Below are 18621 nucleotides of genomic sequence, written 5' to 3'. Positions count from 1 at the left end.
TTGAATTATGGGGCTGCCCGTGCCAAAACCCCTATCAGATTATGAGGCACGCCATAGTGGCGGACTCAGGATTAATTTTGACACCCTCTGTTCTTTAACGTTCACCTAAAAAGAAGTGCACTAGCGTTTTTGTATTTCTCCCCAGTCGAAATGCGGCTGCCACGGTCGAGATTGAACCCGCGATCTAGAGCAATATGATAGCCGTCAAGCTACCGCGGCGCGAACAGAATCGCTCATTTGACGTGCGACCGCTTCCGTAATGTCGCATAGACTCTGCGGTGTTTTAATGTGGCTTTGCGTCTGCACGGCCTGCGCCAGTTGTCCGTTTGACAAATTTGCGTGGTGTTTATTTTTCAGAAACAGCAGAAGCGCACCATACTTTCTGTTTGCCTGCAATCACTGTTTCCTTGCCTTCTTACGTAATATTTGCCCCCTCCCACCAGCTCTCCCTGTATGCGAACTGCAAAAGTGGCAGAGCTTTTATTCACTCGTCTCGCCACTGCTTCGGTTCTACCCATTAGCTGTCTCCTCTGCCCCTCCTCTCTACTGTTCTATGCACGTCCCCTCTGGACTTGCACATGGGTAGAAAAGTAAGCGCTGGAGTTTCTGAAATGCTTTTGAGTGAGGTCAAGGATAATTGCAGCTATCAAGAGGCTAATGTGGCCACGCCCAAAAAGCTCCACTGTGCACATACGACGTGATATAAAGGTCCAAACGAGTTTCTCACGTCGATTTCTTTACCTGCCACGCTCGTGCCATGTATACACACGCTCTGAACCCCCCTCTGACGCGGCGTGCAAGAGCAGCAGCAGCAGCAGTGCCATCGCTGCTCTTCCATGCCCGCTGATATGAGTGTCGTCATTGTCGGCCTATTTATATGCGCACCAGAGGGTGTCCCATGCGTCGATGCCATTGGTTTAAATAAAGAAAGGCCCGGCACGATGATTTCACTGACACTTCTAGCACTCGCCGACGAAGATAGGAATAGCAAGACGCCGCTTGATGCAAAGGCAGGATTTTCAGCAAGGTAGAGGGCGGCACGCACTCCATAACTTCGGTTGAGTAAGCGAACAAGGAACAGACCGATAAGCGGAAGCCTCTGGGTGGAACGGAAGGGCGGTCTCGGCAAAAACGGCGCCATCGCTGCTTTCCCATGCCCAGTCATCGTTATGATCTTTCCGGCAGCAACCGATATCACTGACTGACGCAGAAAACTGGAAAGTGTGAGTGCGCGATTCTCGACACAGGACAGCAGATGTTTTTCTTGGTGTTAACGAACGGCATGGAGCTGGTTGGGTTCTGAAGATGAACTGTCTTATGCCCTTCTGAGACCACAAGGACATTGATGCTCCGTAAACTACAGGAACTCCGTATGTTTTCTTTTTGTGCCGGTGTAACATTCGCTACGTTGTCTGCCTTTGCAGGCCGAGGCACCCCTGCTGGTTCTTCCGTACGTAGAGAGGCTGACCCGGTCGGAACTGCACTGCATCATGACCATCTCCCTCACCACCGTCTCGTCCACCGTGCTGCCCGTGTACACCAACCTCGGGGTACGGGTCACGCTTTACATACGTTCGAGGCTCGCCTCATTGTCACGGTAGCATCTTGCACAGTCAAGGAAGTCTTTAAAAAATCGATTGGCGGACCCTTTGAGACGCACAGTTCGTAAGCAGTGGGATTATTCTGAACGTTCGTAATCAGTCAACTTATAAGTAACCTAATGAATTACAATTTACCCGCAGCTTAGCCGGGATGAACTCATAACCGCCTCGTTGCTGTCAAAAGTGGCGGGGATCGTGTCATCGAAGCTGCTGTGCCCGGAGACCCAGCTCTCAATCACGGCCCACTACAACATCGACCACTACGAGAGGTACATCTGCAAGCGCTGTACGAACAGTAAAACAGACACCTGGTAAAGCTGCTGGCACTTGGGATCAGGCCAAATGGTTTGCCATGATGCTATATCAGCGCTAATGGATAGGGGTGTTTAACTATTCAAACTTGATTCATATACGCGCCTGAATAGATACTGGCAAGGTACCAAACGACTAAAAAAAAAAAAATTCGCCAACGATTGCGATACTCCGCAATGCGAAATTTGAGGGCAGCTCTTTACGTGTTTTGATTTTGCCGTATACGAGGCAAATAATTTGAGAGACACATGTATGCACAATTACAGAGCTCTCTTTATTTTCCACGTATTCTCTTTCTTAAAGAAACACTCCTCTCCTATAGACTTCTGTGTCGGCGGCGCGAACGGCAGGGTCCTCTTCGCGGCGGCGCGAACCTGTGGATTCTGGCGTCTCCGAGCCTCTGCTCTGGAAGCTCGTTTAGCTGGGGCAGCAGGCGAAGCACGAATTCCAGCGGTTGCGTCGCTCATTGTTAAGAGAACCCTGTGAGGAGCGTGGGTGGCGCGAACAATGTGTTGTGCGGCACATTGCATTGATGCACCGGCGCGTTTCACAGCTGTCACCGGAGACAGACCGACCTCCGCGCATGCACCGCTTTGTTTCTAATTACGGCATCGGCGGATGCGCTCACCGCACACCTTGCCGGTGAAGTAACCGGCGAACGGACGATGGCGCGCTACTGTGCCGCCACCTCTTAGCCGCCGCAGACAGACATCGGCATATGCAGGGCTGTGTTTCCTCGGTCGTTGCTTTCCTTCACTGTAATGTGCAGGAGTGTGCACTGCAAAGCTGTAAAGTGCCCTTACAGCTGCACTCTAAAAATGCAAGGCGAGGCACACATGCGTGCGCAAGAGAGCAGTTTCTGTAAGCAGGACAGTCGGCTATAGCAATTTTGAGCTGCCTTCGTAGAACTTAATACGACGACTATACTGAGGCTGTGAGCTGGCAAGGAGCACTCAATGCATCATCCCACCATCGGCGTTATTAGAGCGCAGCTCTTAGGCGCCCGTTCTTGCTTTGAGCGTAGGCGTGCCTCGGCGTTCCTTGGCGTCGAACCTCGGCGTAACCGACCGAACGAGCACAGGGAAGGATTATAGAGCAAACGCGGAGCGGAGCGGCGGATGAAAGACGGCAAGAGGGAAGAGAGCGCGAGGTCGGAAGCTGAGGAGGAGCGTGCGGAGGAAGCGTGAGGTGAAAAGGGGAGGAAGCCACCTTGAATCACCATCAGATGGCGCTAACGTCCTCGCATCCACGACGACAGTTGGCGACAAAGTAGAATGAATTTAATTTATAAAGGTAAGGGAGAGAAAGACATAATTCACTCGTATAGACCGTTGACCATTACATCGGTAATATACAGGCTAGCAATGCAGGCAATCAAATTAAAGCTGCAAGCATGGGCAGAGAATAATGGCATTTTGGGAGAGCTTCAGAATGGCTTCAGAATAGGTAGGCGCTTGGATGATAACTTGTTTGTTCTTACTCAGTGTATTGAAATATCAAAAGCAGAAAGCAGACCGTTGTATGTGGCCGTTTTAGATATTACAGGAGCCTACGAAAACGTAGACCGCTACATTTTATGGGATATTCTGGAAGGGGAAGGCTTAGGTGACGATTGTCTACGGCTTTTGAAAGAGATTTACCTAGAAAATACCGTTTGCGTTGAATGGCAAGGAATGAGGAGCGTGGAGAAAGTTCATATCAACAAGGGACTGAGGCAGAGGTGCCCTTTATCCCCGCTGCTGTTTATGATGTACATGGTGAGGATGGAGAGGGCGCTAGAAGGAAGTAATATCGGGTTTAATCTCTCCCACAAACAGGCGGGTACAGTAGTAGAGCAGCAACTCCCAGGTTTATTCTATGCGGACGACATTGTGTTGATAGCTAACAAGCAAAGTGATTTGCAACGTCTGGCTAGTATCTGTGCACAGGAAGGCAACAATCTAGGCTTGAAATTTAGTGTTAGAAAATCAGGTGTTATGGTATTCAATGAAAAGAGGGAACAGACAGTGGAGATACAGGGCCAAGAAATACCTCGGGTAACAGAATATAAATACCTTGGTATATGGATAAACGAAGGCAACAGATATATGGAAACACAGGAAAAAACCATAACAGTAAAGGGGAAGAGAAATGCAGCCATAATGAAGCGCAGAGCGCCATGGGGTTACAATATGTACGAGGCCCTCCGAGGTATGTGGAAAGGTGTAATGGTTCCAGGACTTCCTTTTGGAAATGCGGTTGTTGCTTTGAATCAGGGGCACAATCAGGACTCGACGGGAACTAAAGGTCAGTGGGTCGCCTCGCATTGGGCGCTCACGGGAAGACTACAAATGAAGCAGTGCAGGGTGATATGGGCTGGACTAGTTTTGAAGTGAGGGAAGCTCGCAGTAAAATTGAGTATGAAGAACGGCTGAGGAATATGGGAGAAAGTAAATGGGCTGGGAGAGTGTTCAGATATCTGTACAGGAAAAACATTGATTCACAGTGGAGGAAAAGAACTAGGAAGCTTGCCAGCAAGTATGCGGCCTGTAGAGTGGGCAACACAGCAACAAAGAAGGTCAAGCGGAAAGTCAGAGAGGCTGAAATAATCTCATGGATGGCGGCAATGGAAAAGAAACCTGCCATGAGTAACTACTTAAGAGGAAAAAAAGAAATCAGGAAAGAAACTATTTATGACAAGTCAAAGGGAAGCTCATTACTTTTCGAAGCGAGATCGGGATGCCTTAGAACACGCACCTATAAAGCGAGATATAAGAAGGAAGAAGAAGCATGTGCATGCTGCAGTAAAGCTAGGGAAACGACGGAGCATGTTTTATTAGAATGTGAAGACAGCAACCCAGCGGTCGATTTAGGCACCACAGGCCTCCTTGAAGCCCTTGGGTTCAGCGGGAGCTGTGGTAAAGCAAACATGTCCGCAATAGACATTAGTAAGTGGTGATTGGAGGATTGGTGGAAGAAAAGTAGGAAAACGACAAAAAACGGAGACGTACAAAAGCACGGTTCGCTATAGGGGATCAGAAAATTAGGACGTGGTAGTTCATGGTGTTTTTTTTCCCTCTTTTTAATGTTTATTCTAGGTAGGACATCGGGCAGTATACCGTATTTACTCGATTCTAAGCACCCCCTTTCTTTCACGATCGCGATGCCCAAAGTGAGGGGGGGTGCTTAGATTCGAAAAATCTAGAATGACCCCCCTCCCTCTTTTCCTTGCGACATCACGACGAGATGGGTGCGAGAAGTAACATTTTATTTTGCAAACATTCAAAAGAAAAATCGGTGCAGACAGTGAATGCTCAGTCACCATCACGGCCGCTCGAGTTCGTCGCGCCGCTTGAACCGCTGCTCTCGGTATCCCACAGCAGGTCGTTTTCCGTTCCGTCGAAGTTGTTTGGGATCGAGCACTTTTTAAATGATTTGACCACAACGTCCACTTGGACCCTCTTCCACGCGTCCGAAATCCACTTTGCGATGGTTGATGGGGACGCTTTCTGCATCTTTCCCGTTGGCGTCTTCTTACGGTCAGGGTTTCGCACCCACTCTTGGTACTCCTGTCGGAGATTGGCTTTGAAGGGCTTGTTGACTGGAACGTCGAGTGGTTGCAGCACTGGCGTTATGCCACCCGGCATCACAACCACGTCGCTATTGATGTTCCGCAGCTTTGTCTTTACCTCCAGGGTCAGATGGCCGCGAAACGCGTCCAACAGAAGTATCAATCGCGTGCCTGCAGGTCTGCTGAGCAATGATTCCATAGTGAGCAAGCGCGTGTGGCGGCCTCGGATACGCGCCCTTCCTAACAAATAGGGGGGTGCTTAGATTCGCATGCAAACTTTTTTCCAAACTTCTTTGCAAAAATAGAGGGGGGGGGGGGGGGTGCTTAGAATCGGGGGGTGCTTAGAATCGCGAAAATACGGTAATAACTAGAGCTTGGTGGCGCAACCCACCGCCCCGTTCCAAAGGGGACGCTCATAACATCCATCCATCCATCCATGGCAGCGGCCCCTCCGGTCGTGCGGGAAAAAAAAAGAAAAACAAAGCTCGTTTTCGCACATAGCGTTCGCTGCAAGCCTTTCTCGCTGAAGATTACGGTTTCATAAGCTGCAATTGCTGGGAAGCGGCAACTCTGTGGTGGGTCTATATACAGCGCCACGCCACGCGGCTCTGCCAGTCGGTCCGGTGATCGGTCCGATGCCTCAATATCGGGGGCGAGCTCCACCACTGGAAAGGCTGGCGCTGCCGTCGGCGTGACGATGTATGAGGGATCACGTGGACGCAGTGGCCGCGTCGGCTGCTTCGAAGGCACCGAAGCAAGCTGAAGATAAAAGTTTCAAGTCCCACCTGCGCTGCGGCGCTGATTAATTGGGGAGGTTTTCCCGCTACGGGTGTCTACTCGCCAACACTTGAAAGCGCTCTAGCAGGTTTTAGATGCCTTTGGAGGGGTCCAACATGATAGGCCACTGCTCAGTGCAGCAGTGCTGGACGTGCGCAACGGATCCCGGTGTCAGCCTGGTATCAGCTACGTGAAACTCTAGATCGCGAAACTTATAGCCCGCAAGCAGCGTTTGGCTACAACTCGGGTGTGCAGCAAGCACTTCCGCGAGGAGATAGAGAAACTTTTATTTTCTTAAACGATTTACATGCAGTGGTCGGATCACCTATAATTCAAGGCAGCGTTGGCCTCGGCCGCCCGCTTGACCTATCTTATGAAGGACTGTTGGCCCGCCAGGTCTGAGCTGTTTAGCTGTGCCTCCCATTGCTCCATTGTGTGGTGTGTTTTATCAAACGGGTGTGATTCACAATCCCAAGTAATGTGTTGTAGTGTTGGTATACCACCGCACCACGGGCAGTCGGGCCTGTAGCGAGTGGGGAACATGGCATTTTGGAATTTAATGTGGGGGAACACCCCGGTTTGAACACCCTGCGTTTGTTGGAAACCCGGCGGACCATGCGGCCCACCTGGTACCCCACCTTACGGAGCTTGGCCAGGGTAGTGTTTGACCGTCTATGTTGATCAATGAAAAGCCCCAGTACCCGGACTTCTGTGTGTTCAGGAATTGGTCCTGTCTCCAGAAAGAGCTCAATTTTCGCGGTACACTTTGGTGAGGGGCGTATGTGTACAAATTCAGACTTTTTAGGGGAGTATTGCAGGCCATAGTGGCGAGCATAACGGTCCACTATGGTCGCCGCTTAATGCAGGTTGGCCTCAATGTCTCCGAGTGAGCCCTGCGTGGCTCACAGGGTGATGTCGTCGGCATACAGCGCATGCTGCACACCAGCGACAGCACCCAATTGGGCCGGCAGGTGCATCATAGGCAGATTGAATAGGAGAGGAGACAGCACTGCACCCTGTGGTGTTCTCTGGTTCCAAGTCGGAAGGGACCTTGTCCAGTGTCCTGGATTTTAATGTAGGAGTCACGATCTGTCAAAAATTGCCGAATGTATCTGAACGCGTTGCGTCTGCAGCCGGTTTGTGAAAGATGGGCGAGTATTACTTCGTGAGTAACGTTGCCGAAGGCCCCCTTCAAGTCTAAGGCGAGTACGACCTTATCGTTGTGGGGGCATTCGACCGGGTCAAGGATGTCCCGATTGACTTGTAGCAGAACATCCTGTGCGGACCTGTGCGGGCGACATCCGATGATGGAGTCTGCGAAGATGTGTTGATTTTTCATGAACTCGGACAACTTGTCACGCACCATCGTCTCCATTAGTTTGCCCACACACGAGGTGAGAGAGATGGGGCGAAGGTTGTCCGTGTTTGCAACTAATGGCCTTCCCAGCTTTGGCTTTGGCCAACAATGGCCTTCCCAGCTTTGGGAATGAAAGTGACCAGAGCGGTTTTCGAATCGCTGTAGAGTGGCGCGTCCCCGAGCCAAGTTGAATTTTGAATTAATGTAATCCAATAAAGACTGGTAGGCCGGGTCGGGTAAGTTAGCGAGTAATTTGACTGTAATGTTGTCCCGACCCAAGGCTGTGCCACGTTTAGTTTTCGCCAGGGCTGCCCGCAGATCGTGGAGCTGGAACGGCTGATACAACTCAGCGTTCTGCGAACCTGCATAAAAGTACGCCAATCCGCAGGGGTCCTGGGTAGTGCACAAGTATTGGTCCCGTAACTTGTGCGCTAGCTGAGTTGTGTTGCCGTGAAAAGTGTGTATGGCATGTTGTAGATGTTTATGAGTTTCTGTGCGTGTCTGCGTTGGGTCGATAAGAGCGCGGAAGAGCCTCCAGGTATTCCTGCTGGACACCTGCCGCGCCGCCGTGTTGCAACGATCCACCCAGTTGGCGTCTGCGAGCTGGGCCGCATACTCGGCCGCCTGCTGGGTGAGCTCGGCAATTCGAGCCTTAAGTTTGCGGTTATGCTTTTTCGGCGCCACCGGCTGACGAGGCAGTGCCGCGCTTCCCAGAGGTGGAGGAGGTGGTTATCCACGTCCGATACCGCCTCCGAAAGCTGAATTTTGGTTTCGGTGGAGCGAATGCTAGAAACCAATTGTTGGGACAATGACTGGTAGCCTTGCTCGGGTATAGACGTCGCTGTGTTGTAATTTTGCCTAAACTTGGACCAATCTGGGAGTCGGGCCTGTGTGGTGGGTTTTGCTAATGGCTTGGTCCGAATTGTAGTGTTTAGGATGCAGTGGTCGCTACCGAGGGTTTTCTCGGTGTTGACCCAGTCTGCGTACTGAATGTTGCGGGTAAAGGTCAAATCCGTACACGTATCCCGAGTCACGGAATTGCCTATACGGGTTGGGTGGACGGGGTCTGTGTGAAGAGTGAGGCCCAACGTTGACGCAAGCTCCGCCAACTTGCATCCCCGTTTCTCTTCACGCCGGTACCCCCAAACTCGACTGGGGGCGTTGAAATCGCCAACAATCAAGAGGGGGTCCCAAACCGCAACTCTTAGCGCAGGGCTAAAGAGGTCGGAGAATTATACATTCGGCAATTTGGGTGTGCAGTAGACATTTAGAATGTGCAATGGTGAGTCCTTCTCGCGGAGGGGGAGGAGAGTCACCATTACATGGAAAAAGTCAAGGTGGAGGTCTAAGTCGACCATATTTGCAGTGTAATTTTTTAAGAACGCATAGACAAGACGAGGGGTCCTGCTGAAAGGTCGTATAGTTTGTTAAGGTGGCAACCCTTCCTGGCTCTTGAAGGGCCACCACGGCGGGCATATGCTCGAAAGTTCAAAGGAAAAGCCGAAGGTTGGCCCGCTTAATACGAGACAGTAGTCCTCGGCAGTTCCATTGAGTTACAGTGACAGGATAGGCCAATTTAGATAAGGGGGAATACCTACACCTAGGTTGTCCGGCAATGTTCGGATTTAGGGGTTAGAGGAGGGAAGGTAGGTGTCCCGGAGCCAGCAACCAGGGGCTGAAATTCAGCTCCTGATAGAGGACAGCTGTCCTCATCATCTTCCAGATCAATTGTTCGACGCGACGATTTGGAGGGCCGGCCGGATACATCTTTAAGAGGACCGGCCCGGCGAGACGTGCGGGGGACATTCGCGACATGTTGGGCAGTCATGGTAGGAAGGGCCTCCATGGCCTTGGCAATGATGCGTTCCATTGCCGACCCGATAAGGGTCTCGAATTTGGTGTTAAGACGGACTTCAAGATTGGCCACAAAGGCGTCCGGCGTCACCGGCGCCGCCGCGTCGCTCTCCTTGGCTTCTGCTAGAGGTGCAGATTGGGGGGGAGCAGCGGTTTTAGCTTCTAAGGCTTCAATTTTGGCAAGTAGCATGTCGTTTTGGACCCGGAGAGATGCTACCAAGTTGTGAAGCTCGGCGTCGGTCGCCGAGCTAGGGGAAGGAGAACGTGGTTGGGAGGAGGAGGCAACCCAACCCGAGCGGCTCACCTGTTTTCCCTTTTTGACCGCAGTTACCCAGGCACCGGTCTCGCCTTGGTAGTGGGCTTGCTTCCCCGATCCGCTGTGTGGGGGCGGTGGTGGCGCTTGGTCGCCCTTAACGTCACGCCCGCTTGGGGGCGCTTGCTTCTTGGAGTTGTTGACATCACCGCGGGGAGCTGAGTCACCGCCGGTGGCGCGATGCTGCTGACGTGGCTTCTTCCTCGTCGCGCCAGGTTTTCCGCCCTTTTGGGCGGCCATCTTGGTGTCGACGCGGTATTTGGCGGTACAGTCTCTGGAGTTTGTGGCATGGCCGCCACCACAAACAGCACATTTCGGCTTGCACTCATGAGGGGCTCGCAACCGTTCCACGAAAGGAGCTTGTAGTCCACACAGGCCGCACTTGTCTTGCGTTGGATTTGGGCGTGAGTGTGCTCTATGGCCCACGGTACCACACACACCACAGGCAGGGATAGTGCGTAGGTAGGGCTGCACTTGGACAATCGCCGAGTTGTAGTTCACTGTCCGCGGCCTCACTTTTCCGGCAAAAGTCAGGCGAGCCTTATTGGAGGTTCCAAATTTGCGAATTTCTAAGATGGTGCCATGCCTCCACTGGATACCATCTTTCAGAGTTTCCACTGTTTCTTGATTTGCCCCAGTGATGACACCGTAGCAAATTTCTTCGCCATTTTGCTTGAGATGGCCCCGCAGTGGCACGTCTCCCTGAGCTGATTTGATCACGAAATCACCAAGCAGGTGGTCCGCCACGTAGGCGTTCTTGATGCTCGCAAAGCGTAGATTTTGCTCGCGGGAAAAGACGAAGCCGAGTTCGACCGCCATTTGCGCGCCGAGGTAGGCACGCAAGGCTAGACCCAGTTCACCATATTGGAAGGCACTCCCGATGGCCACAGCGGCTCGGGGCTTGATGATCACGACGAAATCATCGGATTGGAACTTGGGGAGAGCTTTGGGCCTCCATGTTGATTTAAGTTGGCGGTCCTTGGCCACACGCGAGTTGGGACCGTGCTGAGGCGAGGTAGACTTGCCAGTTGTCGATGTGACGTCCAGGGGCGCAGCCAGGGGGGGCGGGGGCTTATGGGGCTTAAGCCCCCCCTCCCCCCCCCCCCGAAATTTTTTCTTGCTGTCCATGCACCGCCGACCAAAGCAACCCCAGGCGCAGGAAATCATTCTGGATTTGGTCTAGAACGTCTTTTTCACGCTCGAAAAGCCATTTCACCGCGAAAATTGCGAACTCGGGTTGGATTTCGCGGCAACGCCCATGCACCGGGAGTCACATGACGCAAGCAGCCCCATCCGAGCACAAAGTTTCAATGGCGTTTTGATGACAAACGGGCTCGCCGTGGCCTCTCGCGGAGGCCGCGGAATCTACACTCTATTATGGAATCTACGAAGCGCGTGGATGTCAATTCCGAAACATTGTGGGTATAAAGTTCTCATAAACTTTTGATGTGAAAGGTGCATTGACATTTCCAAATGTGTGCTTTAGATTTTCAATTGCGGAACTTTGTAAGTTTAATGTTTCCATAAATATTTGATGCCAAAGGTGCATTAACTTTTCCGAAGTTCTACAACGGGCCATACAATGAGACAAGCTACATCAGCACACTATCAGACAAGTTGACAAAGCCCGCAGTGAGGCCCGATTGGACGAAGCGTTGTGGTGGTTCATTCGTGCCGTCATGTCACATAAAAAAATATCAACATTCTTTTTCACCTGCGCCAAAGCATCCAGTGAAGACACTAAAGCCAGCCAAGGTAACTATGTTCTTATTTATTTTTTCTACTTCGACTTTTAATCGGGAGGGCACATTGAGCCTCTTCAATTTTTTTTTTTTTTTTTTTTGTTCTCGCTCACCTACCCGGGGGCTGCCAGAGCCAGCCAGAGCGCATGCGTTTTTTTCTTGTTGCCCCGACGACCGCGCGGCGCACTTCGGTGCGCGTTCTCTGGCCGAGTGCATTTTTGCCTGGCAGAGTTTTGGACGCTTTCTAGCTAGCAGACGAGAAATAGAAACAATGGTCGCTCGCTGCCATCACTCTGGGGACTCGACAGATTGCACCGCGGTCGCTTGAGCACAACCTCTCCAGAAAGTCTTGTTTCGCCGGTGTAGGATACCGAGCATTATGCGCATTGTTCTTGGTGGACCAAGCGTCTCGTGTTGTCTTCGATATTCCTTTAATAGCCACATTAGTTGCCCAAAATAGGCATTCGATTGTGACCAACATACTTTGCCTTTTCTTTTTTCATTATGGTTCCCCCGCCCCAAAAATGACAAAAAAGAACGTTGCGGCGCAGCGAATTGTCGCATGGTGTAAGTTCTCTTTTGTTACATCTTTTGCGGAAAGTAATAGGCCATGGGACGCTTCAGCTGCCGGACACACTTATTATATTATTGCGATAGCAATTATATGGAGACTCTAGGCGCATTCCTGCCGTCGCCGTCGCCCTCATGTTCCACATAAAGTCCAAGGGCGATAACATCGTGACCGCGCACCGCATGCTGTATGTGCGAGTGAAAGCGTGTGGGGGGTGGGGGGGGAGAGAATGGGTGAGCCGACGATGGTGGCTTAGTCTTTTGTGCGCAAAGGAGAAAAGCGGGGAGCAAGCGCGCCGCCTTCCGTCGCGCGCAATGCATCGGGGGGAGTGGATGGAATTGGGGCGGAATCTAGTATTCTGTGAATCTGTGATTGCCCAACATGGTTTATTTGCCTTCTTTGACCCATTATATACCATGACTTTTTCTTAGATACGTAGATTTATTGGAGACTTATACGTATGTTTGGATATCTTGTTGCGAGGTTTTGTGTATACGTGCAGTGAACTTTGTCTCAGGTGGCGATTTTTTGCCATTTATCAAGCTGTATCTTCGCATTTGTTTATTCCATCGTATCTTCGCATTTATAATGTGCGAGGGCGAGTCAAATGACAGTGAGCCTACCCACCCCGCGCAATTATGGTTCTGTTCATTATCTGCAAGGCCTGCGCGCAGCACGCAGGCATCTCTCATTTACAAAAGTGGCACGCAGGTGTGAGGATAAATGTTCTTTAATGCGCTCGTACACTGGGTCGAACATGGTTGCGTGACGTAATGGACGCTCCAGAAGTTGAGCAGCGTGGTGCCGTGAGGTTTTTGTCAGCTGAAGGTGTTTCCCAAAAAGAAATTAGTCACCCTATGAATGCCGTGTACATTGAACATTTCATTTCATTGGCTACTGTGAAGCGTTTGAAGAAACGGTTCAAAGAAGGACGTGAAAGTTGCAAAGACGATCCAAGACTGGGCCAAAGCCATCGTGCAATCACCCCTAACGAAATTGCAAAGGTTTATGAGCAGATGACACAAGAACGGAGGATAAGCATCGATGAACTGGCAGAGCGTGTGAACATCAGTCACGGTTTGGTTCACCGTCACCGTTCACGCCATATTTCATGAACATCTCTGTTATCGGCTCTTGTGTGAACAATGGATGCCCAAGCTTTTGAACCACAGCCAGAATACGGATAAGTTCGGTGCTGCCTTTACTCATCGAACAAGTCTCGAAGGTGTGCCTTAAGTGAATTCCAACTGGTGAGCTCATCTTCGTGCGTGCGATACCAAACTCTAGGTGTGCCACCGAGGTAAAAGACTACGTTGGCGAGCATAATAGTAGGGTCCCACCGGTTATTGCGGCTGACGTGTTCATACAGGCTGATCCAGTCATCGACATCTTCCCCATCTTTGCCCGAGAATACGCCAGGATCACGGGGAGCGGGGAGAGTGATGTAGCTCGTCGAGGTGGCAGCAGGTGTCGGAGCCGGCGGAGTCGGGTTGTCGTCGCCGGGAGCCATGAAGGAAGGTTCGACGTACCGTCCACTGCGAAGCTCTGTGACGAGGTACAGGGAACGTCCACCTCCACCAGATATGTTACGTAGGAAGACGCAGACGAAAAGCTATGTACAAGTATATTTACAAGAAAATACGCTGCGCTTGGCCAAGAGGCCCGCGCTAGCTTCTAATCGTCGTCGTCGTCTTCTTACTGCTCGGCTCTTCGTCATTGGAAATACTATCCCGTAGCAATATTTTATGAAAACATACATATTTTGCTTGTATTGACAATGCGTAGCATTCAAGAATTCGTTTGCAGCATCTTTTGCAATGGCAATGCAATTATTATTCATTTATTTGATCCCTAGGCAAATTGTTTAAGAGGAAGATTTAGCTTGGCCCCACTTCGACGCGGCCTATTCAGATACATGTAAAACGCAGAAACGCTTTTCTGAGATAAAGCAGGAGACACACGGTCCGATTTCGCGTCCGATCCGACGTGCGGCGCGCCGGAACGACGTCATATCCGGCTGCTTTCGCCGCGTCGGAAAGCTCTATCCGACGTTTCGCATGCGACTGCCGGGCCAGTTTTTCATCGTCCGACAGCCGGAACGTCGGAAGGCGACAGCCAATGACAGCGCGGATGGCGTGACGTAGCCACCTGGGATCGGGAAGACGGCCATAGCAGGGTTAACGAGTGAATGAACTTTGTGTTCAGCGCGCACCCAGCTGAGATGACCTCAACAATATCGAACGAGTTACTCATATCGCTGGTTCAATGCGAACCAGCTGTGTGGGACCAGAGAACGGAAGTGTATCGAAAGAACGGCGCCCGGCTCAACGCCTGGAAAAGGATAGCGCAAGCGCTAGGCCTCATCGTGTCGCAAGGTATGTAGCCGAGTGATTTTCGAGCGCAGTGTCCTCGCGCACTGCGTTACATGGCGCATTTGTTTGTTTTCACTGTATTAGTGTACCATGTTGTCTAGTGCAAGCAAAACACGCGTTTGCTTAATTCAAATCGTTAGCTTCCTCATGCGGCAAGGTTCCGACTGGTGTTGTTGAAGTCGCGGGAGCAGTTTTTTCGTTGCGTGGTGTACGTCGAACCACCTCTTTCGTATACCACACCCGGTATACGAAAGAGCGAGAAAAAGATATACATTTCGATCAGTGAGCATGCAAGTATGTTGCGCGTGACACGGTTGCATGCGTCCGGGCTGCTTGTTTGGAGATGAACGCATTTATCGGCCTCCTTTGCTTGGGGACGGCTGAATGCTGCGCGCGCGTAACGTTTTTGACAAGAAGCCAGCTGCATGCGACGCGACTGTGAAAAACGGAAGGAAACAGGATAAGCAATATCTGGGATTCTAGCGTGAATGGCATGCATGTGTTCAGCCGGGCACAGTCTTTCAGAAGGCTCCGTTCGCGAAGTTTTCGGCCGCGCTCATTCGTAAGTGCGCTAGTATGCGATAGTGTTACCTATGTGTACACCTGACAAAAGAGCATGCTTCATGTGGCCGCACTTTCCGCATTGTTAAGTTGCACCAAATTTTGTACTCAAAATCTTCTAACTTGATTTATTCCGTGTGCACAATTAATGCGAAATTTATTGATAGTTGCAGCACTCAAATCATATGCGGTTGTGAACTTTTTCAGAGAACATCGACCTGATTGTGCACCGCTGGCGGAATCTGCGCGACACATTCGCCAAGAAGATAAAGGAGTTGGCCAAGAAGAGCGGAGCAGGAGCAGGAGAACCTGTTTCAAAGTGGAAGTACTTCGACCTCATGCTCTTCCTGAGGGACATTGTAGAACCACGCCCGTATGTTTTAAATTCCTGTTCTGCATGAAACACTATCTTGCAAGGGGTTTTGAATGCAGAATACCAATGTATGACGTAGTAGTTCTGCGGAAACCTGCAAGGTGGAGAGAAGTAATTAATAAAGGAAAAATCAGACATCCACCCTTTCGTAGCAATTGCTACAAAGGAAACCCATACGGGTTCCTCGAAAGAAAACCTTCAGAGTTGAAGAAAAATTCCTCCTGGTCCGGGACCAGGAGGAATTCGTCCCGTGAAAAATTCGTCCCAGACCAGGACGAATTTTTCTTCAACTCTGAAGCTTTTCTTTTGAGGAACCCGTATGGGTTTCCTTTGTAGCAATTGCTACGAAAGGGTGGATTTCTGATTTTTCCTTTATTAATACCAATGTATACTGTTGTGCAGCATGCGAGTGAGCAAAAGGTACACTGTTAAAATTTGTGAAGCCACAGCAGTCGTTGTTAATAACACTTGTCGTTGGGCTAGTTGGTGCATGCTTCTTAGCAACGAAAATGATGCAACAAACAAAGGAAGCCGGGTGAAAGGAAAGAGCATCTACTATTCCCCGATCATGTAATGAGTTCATACCCTATGATGTGGCCCGCTAAACAGTCATTAAGAGAGGTATTGCCTCTGTGGTTTTGGAAGGCGCACTAGTGAGATCTTGCCCTCACAGGATGGCAGAAAGCTTTGACAGGTCAACTGGCTTTACGCAGCCGGGTATCTTTGCTCCATCATAGGTGCAGTAGCTGAAACATTTCCTTCAATAATTGAAAGGAAAAGAGAAGGAACGGCATTGAATGAAAAAAAGGTCAATAGTACCTTACGTACGTAAAGTTGAGCATGACCTGGAGAAGGTAGCTAATTGGTACAAGGTATCTCTGGTCTTCTCTGCTCAAAGGAATCTGTTGGGTCTGTACCCACGGATTTCAAAAGCACTCGAGCCATCTATATGTGGTAAGAGGCATGCAAGGCCCCAAGTCACCTGTGCGGCGGGTGTGGTTGACGAAATTCCACTCAGCTGCGGCAAGGTTTACATTGGCCAAACGGGACGATGTGTTAAAGTAAAAACCCCACAACATGAACGTTCTGTTAAGAATAACCACTCGGGACATTTACCTGTGCACTGTAAATCCTGTCATTGTAAGGCAAGATTTAAAAGGATCGCCATTATTGGCAGAAGCAACGAGGCGCTGGCATGAGAAATGTTGGAGGCATACTACATAAAAACAAAGATCTGTATTAGCGATACGTCAGAAGTGTTGCACAGTGCTGAGCTTGAATTCTTCAGATGCTTTTCAACCTAGCACATGTCTGATATTGACAGATTTATGGTGGTATGATGCTCGGATCCTTGCTGCGCATGTAAGGCGTGGCTATACATGGCGATATTTTCATGGAGTAAAGTTAGCTGCAAGTGACGCTCTTTCCTTTCGCCTGTCTTGGTGTGTTGCGTCGTTTTCATTGCGAGAAGCAGTGACTGCCTTTGAATGCTTTCAGTACACACAGGTAATCAAAAAATGTTTTTTGTTCTGCTTTTAAATGACATTGTGCATCAGAACACAACAAAAATATACAAGTGATCAACAGAAATTTCCCCAGCAGGCAGCAGAAAATAATGGAAAGCAGACACTGTAGGAATAGCTTTCTGGTCGTCAAGTTGGCCAGAAAACAGGTACTTGAACTTTCCATTAAGCAAACATTGTGTGTATGAATGGATGCTTGCATTGTTCAAGCTGTAGTTATTGTACTGCACTTCATGTTTGAAAGTCCGAACTCTCTACTCGGATAGCAAAAGCTTACTCATGTTGACGTTACGGAATATTCTTATGCCCGTTTTCCCCCTTCTTGGCTCTATGTGATGCCGAAACAACAATTTAATCCACTTCTCTTTCCCCACTTAGAACAACAAGCAACCTGGATGTTCCCAATTCACTGGACGAGGTCCTCAGGGATACTGACGACGACCCGTCAGCACTGTTTGGTTCAATGCTGCCCCACCAAGGTGCCGGCAGTGAAGACACAACAGACATTGAACTCCCACATGAGGATGACATGACACAAACACGATCATCAACACCTCTCTCAAACATTTCGCCCCATGACCCCACTCAATCTACACAGCCTTCCTCCCTTTCTTCGCACTCCCCAACACAAACACACGAAGCTGCATCCACTATTACACGCACAACTTTTCAAACAAAAAGACACAAGATGAAATCACAAACAGACTTTATGCTATCTAGAGTGGATGCCCAGCTGCAGGAAGAAAAACCGGGCAGAAGCGAGCAATTTCTTCTCTCACTGGCAGATGACATGGACAGTGTGCCAGTGCACCTAAGGGGGCAGTGCAAGGTGCACCTGCTGGAAGTGCTCCTGCACTACCAAGCGGGAGTCATCCCGACAACGCTCAGTCCTGCAGTGCGAGCAGCTTTGCGTGATGCGGAAACCAATTAGTGCACAAGGTGAATAAATGCATGTAAAAAAAACTCTTGTGTGCCCGAATCTGTCCGCAACTTTCATGTGTTCGACACATTGGGTCGATATAGGTAATTAAAACAGTAGAGCTTCATTGCAACCTCAGTATGAAGGCCATAATGTATGCATTACTTATTCATTCCACCTGCCATACCCATTAGGAATTTTAGCAGCATGGGAAACACATATATAGGTTACATGTAGAACTATAGGAAGTAAATAGATTAAAGCAAGGGCATCTATTATGTTGAATGCAACAAAAGTATACCTGGTATTTCACGTAACTTGAGCCAAGAATTTTTAAAAAGGCAATCCGCAGCTGGATATATGAAAAGGCATATTGCTTGCCGTTACATTCCACTTAATATGCCCCGTGAAAAATTGCCATTCACTTTTGGATCACGAGTGTTACATTGTAGATGTAATTCAGGAATATCCAATCCAGGTTTTTGTTGCAGTGTTTTCCTTCTGCATTTAAAGCCAGCGAGATGTAAAAAACAAGTCGCTGCACTCACAATATTTTGTGAAGATAAAAATAGCAAGAAACTGTTTGGCCTGTAAAAATCATTTATTTCCAGCCACAAAATGAGTCATATGCCGTAAGAGAAATGCTGCAGCCTCTGTTGAAAATTGTGCTCGCGCATAGAAGAGGACGAAAGTGGGATGGGCGCGCGATCGGCAGGATGCGAACTTAAGTCTTGTAATGATGCTTTTGCCATGTTTGGATGGCTTGGCGCTCTGTGCCAATAAACCCCGCAAACTG

At 49.8% G+C, this 18621-nt stretch overlaps 1 long non-coding RNA gene across 1 annotated transcript in view; it reads left to right on the top strand.

The window, feature by feature from the left end:
* Nucleotides 1–1646: 1646 nt before the first annotated feature.
* LOC129387141 (uncharacterized) overlaps nt 1647–18621 on the top strand; it is a 58813-nt gene continuing 41838 nt past the window's right edge. Inside the window, exon 1 of the long non-coding RNA XR_011892668.1 lies at nt 1647–1870. This is a non-coding gene — a long non-coding RNA (uncharacterized lncRNA). The remainder of the gene's footprint in view (nt 1871–18621) is intronic.

This window comes from Dermacentor andersoni, chromosome 2 (assembly GCF_023375885.2).
Source record: "Dermacentor andersoni chromosome 2, qqDerAnde1_hic_scaffold, whole genome shotgun sequence".
Classification (NCBI taxonomy): Eukaryota; Metazoa; Arthropoda; class Arachnida; order Ixodida; family Ixodidae; genus Dermacentor; species Dermacentor andersoni.
The sequence above is the reverse complement of the archived record's forward strand: the minus strand, read 5'-3'. Positions and strand labels throughout refer to the sequence as shown.